Here is a 14,532-nt window from a genome sequence, read left to right as displayed (position 1 = left end):
ACACTGTGAGACAACTGGTGCTGGATTCTCCGCCGACGGGAAGCTCCATTTTGTCGGCAGCCCGGGGGTTTCCCGACGGCGTGGGGCTGCCCCACAATGGGAAACCCCATTGACCTGCCGGTGTAACGGAACATCCCGCCGGCGGGGTGAAGAGAAATGTGGTGGGGGGGGGGGGGGGGGGGGGGGGAGAATCCAGCCCCTGGTCTCACTGGAACTCTGTCTTTCACACAAAGTTTTCAATCTCCGCTCATGAAGAATATGCCTTGGGATCTTCTCTCAAAAGGAGTTTCTCTCAAATGTCTTCACCAATGATGTACCTCCAGGGTTTCAATGTCTCATTCTAATGATCCTGGATCTCCACATGCATTCAAGCTGCACCTTCCATACAATCTCTCAGATACCCAGCTGTGCCAATGAATGCCACTGCTTCACAGATCTCCAGTAAAGGTAAAAGATAAAGTCGCCATAGTCCGAGATGATCACAGGATGCTTTTTACTTTGAGGGGAGAGCTGACTGGTGGTGAATTCATAGATCAAAGAACATACAGTGCAGAAGGAGGCCATTCGGCCCATCAAGTCTGCAGCGACTCTCAAGCCCTCACTTCCACCCTATCCCCACAACCCAATAACCCCTCCTAACCTTTTTGGACACGAAGGGCAATTTAGCATGGCCAATCCACCTAACCTGCACATCTTTTGACTGTGGGAGGAAACCGGAGCACCCAGAGGAAACCCACGCAGACACGGGGAGAACATGCAGACTCTGCACAGACAGTGACCCAGCGGGGAATCGAACCTGGGACCCTGGAGCTGTGAAGCTACAGTGCTAGCCACTTGTGCTACCGTGCTGCCCTGAGGTTTAACCTGAGGTGAGGGGTAAGGTTGAGAATAACCTCAGCCAGTACAGGGATTGAACCTATGCTGCTGGCCTTGCTCTGCATCACAGGTGTCTAGCCAATGAGCTAAACCGGCCCCATAGGCCTCTGGTAAGGTGTCATCAACCATTGGTTTTCCTTGGATCTTTGGTTTTTTGCAAGCCCACATTATCCCATGTCTGCACCCTGCAAACATATCTTTTAACTTGAAGCCTTTGCTCCTCACTCTTCGTTACACCTGACAGTACCTTTTTTTCAGATTTTTCCCTTTCACGAGGAGGTCTTGGAACCTCTTTCAGCCCCTCTCCCTGGTATTAGGACCATTTGGTTCTTTAGTTTGGGATCTGCTCTCCGTTTTCCCTCTTCCTGTCTGTTCCAGCAGATTCTGTCCAACGGCTGCTGACTTCTGAGTCACCTTCTTTCAACTGAACTAAAACTACTTTTGTGGTCTCTGTGAGCCACCTGTTGCTCGGCATAGTTTTCCTACTTTAAAAGTCACAATACCTCATTAAAATGCAGGAACCATTTAAAGTGAAACTCCGACTCAAGTCTCCCCAGCACACAACTACAGAAATATATACCCAACACATAAAAATTCAAATAGAAATCCCCTTCCCCAAACCCCTCGTTCCCTGCCATTTCACTCCCTCCCAATCCCTGCCCTCACCCACTTTTCCCTCCCTCCCCCCATTCCCCACCACTCAATCACCCCTTCACCATTCCCCCTCCCCACCAATCATACTGTCCCCTGCCCGACCACCTTGTCGCCCCTACAAGGATCTATTACATCACTCCAGAGTGATGGGCCGGTGTCGGCACTGTCAGCAGGTCAATGTCAGCTTGAGACCTTGGGCAACTGTGCCAGGGACGGGGGGAATGGGGGGCGGGAGGGGGGAGGGGGTGGAGAGAAATGGGTGGAGATGGACAGGAGGTGGGGGTGCAGGCAGGCCCACTGGGAACATTAATGTGATAGAGGCTTCACATGTATCAGGTGTGACATGTTTTAATAGTGAACATTTCTCTGTGACCGTTTTCCATTCCCCGTAGCTATGGATAGTGACCTTACCAGGGCTCACTCAATCCTCCTCGTTCTTCCTGGTCTTCCATGGTCTACTGCTACATCTAGATGTGTCCCCAGGGCTGGAGGAAGCTTGCTGTCTTCCGCACTCTGTGGCCTTTGATGCCCTTGGCAGACATCCTCTGGAGGGCCTGGAACTGAGCTACTGCGGCCGACTTTCCAGTTTCACTGCTTTCGCTGTGCCACCTGTTTTGTCCACTGCCCTTGGGATGCATCGGTGTCGGGGTGGGAGGGGGGGGGGTGATTTGGAAGAACTGGAGACCATCATTGTCTCCTTGGTGGAAGGACCCAGATTGGCCTCCAGTACTTTCTCCTCCCTGAGGCTGCCCGTAGGGCCCTGGGCGATTCCATGGAATGGAGGGGCAGCTGGAGTGAGCTCTCAGCAATGCTTGACTGGACCATGCTCTGAAGTGCCTCTGAAATGTCTGCAGCCAGGACACACCCCTCAGTGACTGGGACCTGATCGTCACAAACTGTGCCATGCCTTGGGGACCACCACTCAAGATGCGAACGTCATGCTCCAGGTTTTCCACTGCGGTCGGTGCCCTAGCAGTGTTGGCCTTGGTGCCACGCATTGTTTTCACCGTCCCCTGCACCTGCAGCCTTTGGGACACCTCCAATCGGCTATGCAGTCACTGGAATGTCGCTAACATCCCTTCTTGAATCTCATGGTTCTGGGAGAACCTTGTCCAGAGGCTCAGCATCTGGCTGAGACCCAGCTGAATCGTGGGATCCAGCAGACCTTCGACTGCTGTCTCCCTTTGGATGTTCCTATCTCCACCTGATGTGATCAGCAATTGTGAGATGCTCACCAGACTATGCCCCAGAAGCCTGTCCACTAATGTCACCCACCGAGGTGTGTGTCTCCGCACTGGTGGAAGGTGAGGGTGATAGCTGGGACATTTCGCCGGTGGTCTCCTCGGAGCTCTCCTCCGATGTGGTCTCTTGGGTGGTGGTGGGGGGGAAGGGGGGGGGGGGAATGACTCCGGATGGTCCGGCCTCATCAGATTGAGATCCTGTGAGACAATGGACATGTGGTCAGTGAGAGGGAAGGATCATTTTGTCTGACATGAACAACTCACTTGAGACAGGTCACCTGGGTGAAAGGGTGGTGGATCCTCACCTCTCTGGCACAGCCCAACCTCGCTGTCAGTGACTGCCCTCTCCTCGGGCAACCCCACGATTTCCAGGGTCTGTTCCTCATCGGGGGTAAGGACTTGAATCTCTGTGACTCCGCCCCCTGTCTTGCCCCTTTCCTGTTTGTTATGGACTATCTTCTCCTGCAGGAACAAAGGGAGGGAATTGTTAGCCAAACGATGATGGGTCAGGAGGGTCTATAGCAGGTGGCATGTGTGGGCACCGTCACCTGGTATGTGCTACTGGGTGCCAGGGGGTTCTGAGGAGCAAGCACGAAGATTGGATGTGTGGGGGATGCGAGGTGTCAGCCAGTGAATTGGGAGGGGGCGTTGGGAATTTGAAGGTTGGCAGGTAGAATTGATACCAGGAGAGAGGTGGTAACTTACCCTTGCAGCTTGTTGGAGGTTGTCTGTCTTCTTCCTACATTGGACGGTGGTCCTCTTTGTCATGCTGCCCAAACTGACAGCCTCTGCCACTGCCTCCCAAGCGGCATTGCTGACTCTACTGTTGGTCCTCCGACCCGCCAGGGTGCCCCGCCTCTCATCCACAGCATCGAGAAGCCTGGTCAGGTCGACATTCCCAAAGTGAGGAGCAGCTTGTGTGTGGACCGGAAGTAGTGGTGATGACGTGTTTAAAAGCAGCTCCCCCTTGTTAGCAGCAAGCTGCTGAGGCTCGAGTCGGGCGAATCAGATGGCAAGGCAGCCAGCAATGTCGGGAATCTCGTGGGGGCTCATTTTTGGCACTAAGTCTGTTGAATATGGGCCGTGATCGCGCCGATGTGGCTATTGCGAAACACCCCCGTCAAACACACCCCAAAACAACAGACTTTTTCCATTAAATAGCATTGTATAACTAATTTGCTGTACAGATATATGGTCAGAAATATTTGCCATTATATCCTAATTTCATAAACCATTAATTTAATTGCTAACACCTGTGTTTCAATCCAGCTTTATTTGATAGGGTGGAAGTTTCTTTTTCCTGAGGCCTGTATAGGCATTAAGGGGAAGGTACTTTTTCTGGATTCCAGCATTGTTCTTTGTGATTCTTTATTCTCAGGATGGATGTCGTATTGTTCACAAAGACCACAGAAGTTCAATAACAAAGCTATTTATTACACTACTTATTAAAGCTCAACCACTTACTCCTACAGCAAGCAATAGTCTAGTAATCTACACTCAATTAACACTTGTCTCTACACTCCACCTATAACTATACTCTGCACTCTCTAGACCTCTACTCTGCATACTCTGCAGCCCTCTTCCAGAAGCCTGAGAGTCAGTGCTTTTTATAGTTCTGCGTCTAGCTCCATCTAGTGGTCAATTATGATATTACATTAACCCTTTCTGAGGTTATGATGGAGCTGTATAAAACACTCGTTAGACCATGGTTTAAACAAGTGTGTAGTTCTGGTCGCAATACTAGGAAGGATGTTATTGTACTAGAAAGGGTGCCGAGGAGATTCACCAGAATGTTGCCCGAGCTGGAGTACTTCAGCTATGAAGAGAGACTGATTAGGCTGGGGTTGTTCTCCTTAGAGCCGAGAAGGCTGAGAGTGGAACCTGATTGAGGTGTACACAATTATGAAGGACAGAGATAGGGTAGATAGGAAGAAAGTTTCTCCTTTAGTTGAGGGCTCAATAACCAGAGAGCAAAGATTAGAGGCAATGGGCAGGAAATTTAGAGGGAATTTAAGGAAAATCTTTAGAGGGCGGTGGGAATCTAAAGCTCCCATTCTCATTGGTAGAGGTGGGAACCCACAATGTTTAAGAAGCATTTAGATGAGCACTTGAAACATCATGGCATATAAGGCTACAGACCAAGTGCTGGAAAATGGGATTAGAATAGATAAGTGCTTGATAGGTTGGCACAGACACGATGGACCGAATGACCTCTTTTTGTGCTGTAAAAGTCTATGGCTATGGCTATTCTAGATATTCTACATAATGTCACAGGTACGTATGAAGTCCAGGCCTCTTCCTAATGAGTACAAACTCAGGACACAAAGCTGCTTCCAGTCTGGCACAAATTGTTGCTTGGCTGATGTGGGAAGTTGAAAACTTGCACTGGCAGGGTTTGTATGCAGAAAACACTTGTCTGAGGTTGCAATTTAGGCAGAATAGAGGAAGTTATCTTTACTATCTAATTGTCCTGTGCTAAAATTGACCTGCACACCTAATGCATATGATAGGATTTCCCGAGCTCGATAATCCCTTTATTAAACAAGTGCAATAATCAGCAAGTATTAATTAAAAATGCATTAAATATAGCTCTAGAACTGGTGCTAGGCCACCAATAATGGCAACTTAAGTTTGAATCTCAATTTTGGCTGACTGAGACTTCCCATGGATTGTAAACTCCTCCATTCTTAAATCGGGTTATCAAAAGAATAAAGGAAAAACATTGGATTGGATTGGATTGGATTTGTTTATTGTCACGTGTACCGAGGTTCTGCGAGCAGCTCAACAGATCATTAAGTACATGAGAAGAAAAGGGAATAAAAGAAAATACATAATAGGGCAACACAAGGTATACAATGTAACTACATAAGCACTGGCATCGGATGAAGCATACAGGGTGTAGTGTGAATGAGGTCAGTCCATAAGAGGGTCATTTAGGAGTCTGGTGACAGTGGGGAAGAAGCTGTTTTTGAGTCTGTTCGTGCGTGTTCTCGGACTTCTGTATCTCCTGCCCGATGGAAGAGTGAGTAAGCCGGGTGGGAGGGATCTTTGATTATGCTGCCCGCTTTCTCCAGGCAGCGGGAGGTGTAGATGGAGTCAATGGATGGGAGGCAGGTTCGTGTGATGGACTGGGCTGTGTTCACGACTCTCTGAAGTTTCTTGCAGCCCTGGGCCGAGCAGTTGCCATACCAGGCTGTGATACAGCTCGATAGGATGCTTTCTATGGTGCATCTGTAAAAGTTGGTAAGGGTCAATGTGGACATGCCGAATTTCCTTAGTTTCCTGAGGAAGTATAGGCGCTGTTGTGCTTTCTTGGTGGTAGCGTCGACGTGGGTGGACCAGGACAGATTTTTGGAGATGTGTACCCCTAGGAATTTGAAACTGCTAACCATCTCCACCTCGGCCCTGTTGATGCTGACAGGGGTGTGTACAGTACTTTGCTTCCTGAAGTCAATTACCAGCTCTTTAGTTTTGCTGGCATTGAGGGCGAGATTGTTGTCACTACACCACTCCTGTATTTGGACTCGTCGTTATTCGAGATCCGGCCCACTATGGTCGTATCGTCATCAAACTTGTAGATGGAGTTGGAACCAAGTTTTGCCACGCAGTCGTGTGTGTACAGGGAGTAGAGTAGGGGGCTAAGTACGCAGCCTTGCGGGGCGCTGGTGTTGAGGACTATTGTGGAGGAGGTGTTGTTGTTCATTCTTACTGATTGTGGTCTGTTGGTCAGAAAATCGAGGATCCAGTTGCAGAGTGGGGAGCCAAGTCCTGGGTTTTGGAGCTTGGCTGGGATTATGGTGTTGAAGGCAGAGCTGTAGTCAATAAATAGGCGTCTAATGTAGGAGTCCTTGTTTTCGAGATGCTCTAGGGATGAGTGTAGGGCCAGGGAAATGGTGTCTGATGTGGACCGGTTGCAGAGGTATGCGAATTGCAGTGGATCAAGGCGTTCTGGGAGTATGGAGGTGATGCGCTTCATGATTTGGGGCAGCACGGTAGCCTTGTGGATAACACAATTGCTTCACAGCTCCAGGGTCCCAGGTTCGATTCTGGCTTGGGTCACTGTCTGTGCGGAGTCTGCACATCCTCCCCGTGTGTGCGTGGGTTTCCTCCGGGTGCTCCGGTTTCCTCCCACAGTCGAAAGATGTGCGGGTTAGGTGGATTGGCCATGATAAATTGCCCTTAGTGTCCAAAATTGCCCTTAGTGTTGGGTGGGGTTACTGGGTTATGGGGATAGGGTGGCGGTGTTGACCTTGGGTGGGGTGCTCTTTCCAAGAGCCGGTGCAGACTCGATGGGCTGAATGGCCTCCTTCTGCTCTGTAAATTCTATGATAATCTATGATGATCAACCTCTCGAAGCACTTCATTACGACTGAAGTCAGGGCCACTGGTCGGTAGTCATTGAGGCACGTTGCCTGGTTCTTCTTTGGTACCGGTATGATGGTGGTCTTCTTGAAGCAGGTGGGGACCTCGGAGTGGAGTAGGGACATGTTAAAGATGTTCGTGAATACCTCTGCCAGCTGGTCCGCGCAGGCTCTGAGTGCACGACAGGGATGCCGTCTGGGCCCGTCGCCTTCTGAGGGTTCACTTTCAGGAAGGCCAATCTGACTTCGGAAGCTGTGATGGTGGGTATGGGTGAATTATGGGCTGCTGGGGCACTCGCCAGCGGATTGTTGGTTACCTGCTCGAACCGAGCATAGAATGCATTGAGTTCATCGGGGAGGGGTGCGCTGCTGCCAGAGATACTGTTCGGCTTTGCTTTGTAGCCCGTTATGTTGTTTAGTCCTTGCCACAACCGCCGAGAGTCTGTCTGTGACTCTAGCTTGGTTTGATAGTCTCTCTTGGCATCTCAGATGGCTTTGCAGAGGTCGTACCTGGATTTCTTGTATAGGTCAGGGTCGTCTGCCTTGAACGCCTCAGATCTGTCCTTCAGTAGGGAGTCAATCTCGCGATTGAGCCATAGTTTCCGGTTGCCGTTCCGGTTTCCGTTTTTGAAGCTGAAGTTGAGAGTCTCTGGCGTCCTGAATAAAGTTATATACCTGAGTCAAATTCCTTCTCATTCTGTGCCCCAGTAGCAAATCCAGATCTTCATTGTCCAATGATTTTCAGTTGGTGATCATCCTTGTAAGCAATTGATCCTTCAAAACTACTCAAGTAATGTAAAATGCGGTTGGGTTCTTATAATGGCCAAAAGAACAAGAACAAAGGAAAGTACAGCACAGGAACAGGTCCTTCGGCCCTCCAAGCCCGTGCCGACCATGCTGCCCGACTAAACTACAATCTTCTACACTTCCTGGGTCCGTATCCCTCTATTCCCATCCTATTCATGTATTTGTCAAGATGCCCCTTAAATGTCACTATCGTCCCTGCTTCCACCACCTCCTCCGGTAGCGAGTTCCAGGCACCCACTACCCTCTGTGTAAAAAACTTGCCTTGTACATCTACTCTAAACCTTGCCCCTCTCACCTTAAACCTATGCCCCCTAGTAATTGACCCCTCTACCCTAGGTAAAAGCCTCTGACTATCCACTCTGTCTATGCCCCTCATAATTTTGTAGACCTCTATCAGGTCGCCCCTCAACCTCCGTCATTCCAGTGAGAACAAACCGAGTTTATTCAACCGCTCCTCATAGCTAATGCCCTCCATACCAGGCAACATTCTGGTAAATCTCTTCTGCACCCTCTCTAAAGCCTCCACATCCTTCTGGTAGTGTGGCGACCAGAATTGAACACTATACTCCAAGCGTGGCCTAACTAAGGTTCTATACAGCTGAAACATGACTTGCCAATTCTTATACTCAATGCCCCGGCCAATGAAGGCAAGCATGCCGTATGCCTTCTTGACTACCTTCTCCACCTGTGTTGCCCCTTTCAGTGATCTGTGGACCTGTACACCTAGATCTCTCTGACTTTCAATACTCTTGAGGGTTCTACCATTCACTGTATATTCCCTACCTGCATTAGACCTACCAAAATGCATTAACTCACATTTGTCCGGATTAAACTCCATCTGCCATCTCTCCGCCCAAGTCTCCAAAGAATTTAAATCCTGCTGTATCCTCTGACAGTCCTCATCGCTATCCGCACTTCCACCAACCTTTGTGTCATCTGCAAACTTATTAATCAGAGCAATTACATTTTCCTCCAAATCATTTATATATACTATGATCAGCAAAGGTCCCAGCACTGATCACAACTGTTGCAAATGATAACATTTCGGTCAATCTAAATCTAAATCACTATTGATGACTGTGTAGCTACATGCAGAAAATATTTATTTTCCAACAGGACAATTCTGGAACACGTGCAGTTGTTGTAAAATTCACATCCCTCATCTCCAGTTCCATCATTCCATTATCACCCCATCCTGCCAGAACTTCATGCATTCCTAATATTGGATGTTTGGACCCTGTACACTCATATTTACATAAGTTGCATATGGATATATATTTGCTCAGGCCTGTTCTGCGACCCTTTTTTGCCTTGTTCGTGCCAGCTATCAACACAGATTGCTTTGACATGTACAGAGCACATTTCAATGCTGGGATCCAGAAAAAGAACTGATGTCACATTCAGTTAGTCGGTTTCCTCACTCTTGATGTGCTTTCTGGCTGCGTTCTTCAAGGAATGGAATTGTTTTTGTTGGGAAGTGAAATGGAGGGATTCCTGCTGTGGTACTGTGCATACATAGCACTCACTGGGAAAATTAAACTGACTGAAAGATTTGATTTTAAATGTTAAAAGCAAATGCACACATCTACACTGGACAAATATACAGTGGGTTTATTTTATATTGAAATGTTATTTGCCGTATTCATATTGCAGAAAAGCATTTTTGTTTTGCAACGTCAGGAATCATCTGAATATTTAGTTCGACTGGTATTTTAAAAACAACACATACCTTTCCATTCTCCACAAGAAAGGTCCCACTGAAAAATGAAACAAGGGGCAAAATTCTCCGTTATCGGCGCAAAGTCCGCCGAACGGCGCAAAAAACGGCGCAAATCCAACATGTGTCACGCCGCAAAAATCGTCGCGAAGTCTCCGGCCCGAAATGGGCTAGCAGCGACGTGACGGGATCCACGCTTGCTCACGTGGTTCACGGCGTGCAGCGTCATACACGCCGCACGGCGTTACAGCTCATAAGGACGCGCTGCTCCCCCCAAGCCGACCGGAACACCCGACCGGATGGCCGGCCGGCGCTCAGCCCTGAGGTTCCAGTCACGGGATGTGGAGGCGCTCCTGGACGCAGTGGAGCAGAGGAGGGAGGCCCTGTATCACGGGCATGGCTGCAGAGTTGCACCACATCACAGCCGGCGTCTGTGGAGGGAGGTGGCAGAGGCCGTCACCGCTGCGGCCTTGACACCACGGACAGGCACCCAGTGCCACAAGAAGGTGAACGACCTCGTCAGAGCAGGCAGGGTGAGCCTCCCCCTTGCCCGATATCCATATCCCCCATCCCCCATATCCCCCTCCCCATATCCCCCCTCCCCATATCCCCCTCCCCCTATCTCCCCTCCCCCATATCCCCCCATCCCCATATCCCCCATATCCCCCCTCCCCATATCCCCCCTCCCCATATCCCCCCTCCCCATACCCCCCTCCCCCATATCATCCATATCCCCATATCCCGCCTCCCCCATATCCCCCTCCCCATATCCCCCCTCCCCATATCCCCCCTCCCCATATCCCCACTTCCCCATATCCCCACTTCCCCATATCCCCCCTCCCCCATATCCCCCTCCCCATATCCTCCATATCCCCCCTCCCCCATATCCTCCATATCCCCCATATCCCCCCTCCCCCATATCTCCCATATCCCCCCTCCCCCATATCCCCATCCCACATATCCCCCCTCCCCTATATCCCCATATCCCCCTCCCCATATCCCCCCACCCCCATATCCCCCATATCCCCCCTCCCCATATCCCCCCTCCCCCATATCCCCCCTCCCCATATCCCCCATATCCCCCCTCCCCCATATCCCCAAGTGAATCCAGCCCTAACCTTAACCTCTGCAATACATGCGCAACCGATGGCGTGCATTCATATACCTGTCTAACACTGTTGCCTTTTACCCCTGCCACCCCCCCCCCCGCCCCCGCCACAGGAGAAACGCGCACACAACACCAGGGAGCATGTGAGGACTGGAGGAAGCCCCGCTGATGAGAGGCCACTGACCGAACACGAGGAAAGGGCCCTGGAACTGGCTGGCGGACCTGAGGACCGGGAGGTTGCTGATGCAGAGGTCGGGGGCGTACTAGCAAGTGAGCCACCGACAGCCCGTCCCCATATCCCCCCTCCCCTATATCCCCCTACCCCATAGCACCTGATCACTGCCTGCGTGTCTAACCATGCATGCTTCATTGTGTATCGCAGGAGCAAACGTCGAGGCACCCATCCCCGCAGATGCAGACCGCCCGCAGGATGCCCCTCGGAGGCCACGGGAGACGGAGAGACCCGGACCCTCCGGCATGCGACGCCCGCAGGATGCCCCTCGCACACCACGGGAGACGGAGAGACCCGGACCCTCCGGCATGCGATGCCCGCAGGATGCCCCTCGCACACCACGGGAGACGGAGAGACCCGGACACTCCGGCATGTGACGCCCGCAGGATGTCCCTTGGAGACCACGGGAGACGGAGAGACCTGGAGCAACAGGGAGACGACGCCCCCTTCACGTGCGGGTGCGACGACGCAGGCGTGTGCCACCCAGCGACGAGAGGGGCAGCCACAGGCCCCCGTCACAGCCGAGCCAGGACACCACTACCCAGGATACCCCTACCCAGGACACCCCTACCTGGGACACCCCTACCCGGGACAGCACTACCCAGGAAGACGAAATACCGGACAGTGACACAGAGTGGATGGATGGAGACGAACCCCCACCCCAAAGTGCCATGGACTCAGAGTGGGACGAAGAGCATGACACAACGCCACTGCTGTCACCAACACCCTCCACCATCGCAGAAACACTCACCTCGGTTGGGCACTTTAGTGATGAGGCATCTGGTACACTCACTGGTGCGCACAACACAGCCGTCCCGGTACAGCAGGTGGAGGTAGGAGCAGCAGAGGGGCCGGGCGGTCGGAGGGCAGCCCAGCCCAAGCGAACATCTGCTGCCCAGATGGGTCCCGGGTTCCTGGAGTTACCACACCCACCCATAGATCCGATGCAACTACCGACCCGGAGACGAGCGAAGAGGGTGACGGCCGGCTTGCGGCAGCTGCAGTCGCAGGTGGAGGAGTCCACCCGCGTCCAGGAGCTGGGAGTGGTGCCGGTCATACGTGCCACCCAGGCCGACACCGCACGGGTGGCTTCCGCGGTGGAGGCAATGGGTGCGACGGTGTCAGACATGGGTAATGGTTTGCGAGGCCTGGGGCTTTCCGTGCAGGCGGCGTCTGTGGCCCAGGACATTGCTGCCCTCTCACAGGAGGCCATGAGCCAGTGCCAGCGCCAGATGGCAGAGGCGCTCAACGCCATGGCCCAGTCTCTGCAGGCCATGGCCCAGTCTCAGCAGGCCATAGCCCAGTCTCTGCAGGCCATCGCTGAGGGCATCGGCGCCATTGGCCATGTGCGAGCCGGCGTCGCACAGTCACAGATAGGGTTTGCCAATCCCCTGGGCTCCATAGCTGCAAACCTGCAGGCCCCTGTCGATACCAGCACGGGCCTCCAGGACTGGCAGCGCCAGATGTCGGGGGGGCGTCGGATGGCCAGTCCGTTCACATCCCCCACCCATGTAGAGGCCTGGGGGCCATCGGGCACCCCGAGGGAGGAGGAGGTGGTGTGGTCCGTCCCGGCTCCCCCTGTAGGGGAGGTCCTGGAACACCGCGACACCTCGGACTCCCCCCTCCCGTCCCAGGTGCATCGGGTGGGCAACGCGCAGGACAGGCTGGCAGCTCGCCATCCCAGTCGCCCGGGCCCCAGTCTGGCCCATCTAGGCCAGGACGCCCCAGGAAACGGCCGCCAAAGGGATCCCGTGTCAGAGGGCAGGAATCACAGGAGTCCACCTCCAGTTCTGCTGTACCGTCTGGGGGACCACGTAGAGGTAGTCAAAGGGCCCGTAAGGCCAAACAATTATACACTGAGTAAGTTGGCACGGGTGCAGGGCACAGATGAGTTAGGGGCTAGGGCCCGTGCATGAACTCCTTTGGTTATTCAAGTCAATGTTACACCTACAGAAGCTGCCTTTGTGCTCTGTCCAAAGCGTGCGGGGGGGGTGTCATGTACGTTGAGCGCAAGTGTGTGTGTGAGGGGTGGTCTTACCTCAGCCCCAGGTGAGTCTGCCCCCTTCCCCCTGGGCCACCATCAACATCCCCCCGGGCAGAGGACGGGACCGTGCGCTGCAGTGTCACAGCCGCATGCAGGGATGGTCCGGGTGGATGGTGGTGCTGTGGCATGGGTCAGACATAGTCCAACGATGTGGAGCCAGGAGCTCATCGCAGGGCGGGTTGTCATCATCCTCCATTGCCTGCAATAGAAACGCATCCACCCGCAACTGTGTGAGCCCGGCCATTGTGCCGCAGGTGGATCGGCAATGGGGGGGTGGTGTGCATGCGGGTGGGGTGGGTGGGGTTGGGGAGGGGGGTGAGGGTGCTGGGTGGGTGGATGGGTGGGGGGTGTGGGTGGTCGGCTGTTGCCATGGTGTGCGGTCTGTGGCTGTACTACCCGATTATCACGCCCATCTAGTCAGTGAAGCGGGCGGCTATCAGCCTGTCCCGTGCCCGCTGGGCCAGCCAGTAACGGTGGACAGCCACCCGCCTGTGTCTAGCCCGTCTGCCCTGACCAGTGCCCCCATCCCCCTCAACTGGGGAGGACTGCGCCTCTTCCTGCTGCTCCTCCACTCCGCCCTCCTCTGCCTGCGGCACATCGCCCCTCTGCTGGGCTATGTTGTCAGGTGTCACAATGATGCGGCCGATCCTATCTGACCGATACTGGAGGGTGCCGCCAGGGAGGTCCAGGCACCTGAAACGCATCTTCAGCACGCCAAAGCACCTCTCTATCACTCCCCTTGTCGCTACATGGGCATCATTGTAATGGTTCTCCACCTCATTGCGTGGCCTCCATATAGGCGTCATCAGCCACGATCGCAATGGGTAGCCCCTGTCGCCCAGCAACCAGCCCCTCAGCCGGGGATGGCGTCCCTCGTACATGCCGGGGATGGATGACTGCGACAACACGTATGAGTCGTGTACACTGCCTGGGTAACGGGCGCAGACGTGCAGGATCATCATGCGGTGGTCGCAGACCACCTGTATGTTCATCGAATAGGTCCCCTTCCTATTGGTGAACACGGCCCTGTTATCTGCAGGTGGCCGCACGGTTACGTGCATCCCATCGATCGCGCCCTGGACCATGGGGAACCCGGCCACAGCAGAGAAGCCCACGGCCCGGGCATCTTGGCTGGCCCGGTCCACAGGGAAGCGGATGTAGCGGTGCGCCATGGCAAATAGGGCATCTGTCACTGCCCGGATGCACCGATGCACTGATGTCTGCGATATGCCGGACAGGTCCCCAATCGGTGCCTGGAATGACCCCGTTGCATAAAAGTTCAGGGCCACCGTAACCTTGACGGACACGGGGAGAGGGTGTCCCCCGCCAGTGCCACGCGGTGACAGGTGTGCCAGCAGGTGGCAGATGTGTGCCACGGTTTCCCACCTCACCCGGAGTCTCCTCCTGCATTCCCGGTCCGTGAGGTCCTGGTATGACTGTCGGGGCCGGTACACACGGGGCGCCCTCGGGTGCCTTCGTTGCCGTGGTGCCG

This window comes from Scyliorhinus torazame, chromosome 4, assembly GCF_047496885.1.
Source record: "Scyliorhinus torazame isolate Kashiwa2021f chromosome 4, sScyTor2.1, whole genome shotgun sequence".
Taxonomy (NCBI): Eukaryota; Metazoa; Chordata; class Chondrichthyes; order Carcharhiniformes; family Scyliorhinidae; genus Scyliorhinus; species Scyliorhinus torazame.
This window is presented reverse-complemented; position numbering follows the sequence as displayed.